Here is a 2,195-nt window from a genome sequence, read left to right on the forward strand (position 1 = left end):
TTATTGTTTCTTTATTGGAGGCATTTCCTATTATAGATCAAAATTTTCCAACCTCTGCACTATTCACATGTTGGGCACAATCAAGATAACAGTCTTATGCATTCTAGAAGTATCACAAGCCTCTACCCACTACATGCCACTAGTATGCCCACCCTCAACTCCCGCCCTCCTTTCAAAGATGTCCTTAGACATTACTAAACTTTCTGAAGGGAGAGTGGCAAAATTGTTCCCATTGAGAACCACTGTCCTGGCTGATGGGTCTGGGTGGACCCTCCAGACTGCGCCGGCTTGCTCGTCCGCCACTCAAGATAACCTGGCCCAGGCTCATTGGTTCATTGTTTCTTCTGGACATTTTCAAAATGTTGATTGTTATGGCAATGTGTTGGGCTCACTAAGACTCAAGGATTCTTTGGTGCCAAGATAGTCACAGATATTATCAGGGTATCATTTTCAACTATAACCCGCCAGCAACATAAACCTTGGCACGACAGAACAGCAATGCTGGAAGAGCCATGAGGCACCGCTACCATCATTTCACTGTTGTGCCTCAAAACGTTGAGGCAACGTGTCCAAGGGTTACTGTCACCAATCCAGGACTCGCTCACAGATGCCGACCAGATGAAATTGAAAGGGGAAAGATTTACTATCATCAAGCAGGGAGGGGGCAGGGCAAGGCATCTGGGGGTGTTATAATTTTATACATGTACACAAGGGATTATGAATATGTAACTGACAACAGAAATGGTCATGAATATGCATTAGGGTGGAGCTGTGAGTCTTGACAGGCTATGGCTTCCCAGGCCTCTCACTTTCAAATGCCTTCAGAGTTGGTTCTGTGATGACTTTTCGGAAACTTTTGTCCCCAGGTGACCCAATGGTTATGACTGCCCTTTCTGCTCATGTTCGGCAGCCTGAGTCTGGCTATAACTTACTATCGCCTTGCTGGGATGGGATGCTTTTCCAGGAGGAAAGAGACAGGATATCAGGAAGGACGATCAATAAAACGCACTGTCATCAAGTCGACTCATAATGACTGTATAGGCTACAGTAAAAGTTCCCCTCGCGGTTTCTGAGACTAAATCTTTACAGGAGTAGAAAGCCTCATCTGTCTCTCTTGGAACCACTGGTGGTTTTAAACTGCAAACCTTGAGGTTAGCAGTCCAACAGATAATCCATCAAGCCACCAGAGCTCCTCAGGAAGGAACGTACATGCTAACAATGGACAATATATGAGGAATATTCCAACACCCTGTGACAACATCGTATATGCTAAGTGTTGGTTCTTTGAGCAAACTGGAATTTACAACATTATAAAGGGCCAAGCAAGTTTGGAAGTGGTCTCATTACCAAACTCAGAACTCACTATCACTGAGGTGATTCTGACTCAGACTCACCCTGGAAAGCAGGGTAAAACAGCCCCTATGAGTTTCCCAGACTCTAACTCTTTAGGGGAGTAGAAAGCCTCAACTTTCTCCCAAGGAGCAGCCGGTGGTTTCGAACTATTGATCTTCCAGTTAGCAGCCCAAGTTATTGTCCATTATACTACCAGAACACCTTTCCAGTTTGATTGCCCTGTAGGTTGCTGAGGCTATAAATCTTAATGGGAGCAGAATGCCTCATTGTTCTCTATGAAGAGGGTGGTGGAGTCGAACTGTCAACCCAACCTGAAATAAAGCTGTGGCCAGAAATAAGTGTCAAGACCGTGAGTTTAGAGCTCTTGACTTCAGTCTGAGAATGTTAGAACCCAGCCATGGGCACAGTGCTTGTGCTTCAAGCTATTTGATTTTTAAGGCAGATAATATATTTCAGAAAAAAATGAGTATAATAAATGTTTATGTAAACAGAGATGAATCTCAGAAGATCATTTTTTCTCCAATAAATGCTTTTTCTTCCTCTCTAAGCTTTACTTTTGCCACGGTTAGAATGAGTATGTGCTCACTTGAATTGCAGACATTCAAAGAATCGTGTGCTTGCTGCATTGTCAGCAGATCTTGAACTTTGCCCTTTTTTAAAAATAGTTTTATTGGCACACATTTCATATATGTAGAACTTAATTGTCTGATCATATTAAGAATATTAGTAAGCCACTTTAGATCCCCTTGCAGAGGGGTCTCGGGGAGGAGATGAGCCAGTCAGGGTGCGATGTAACAACGATGAAAAATACAACTTTCCTCTAGTTCCTAAATGTTTCCTCC

The sequence above is a fragment of the Echinops telfairi genome, unplaced genomic scaffold (assembly GCF_000313985.2).
Source record: "Echinops telfairi isolate 266 unplaced genomic scaffold, ASM31398v2 ScPeMD7_9;HRSCAF=40, whole genome shotgun sequence".
NCBI classification, from domain to species: Eukaryota; Metazoa; Chordata; class Mammalia; order Afrosoricida; family Tenrecidae; genus Echinops; species Echinops telfairi.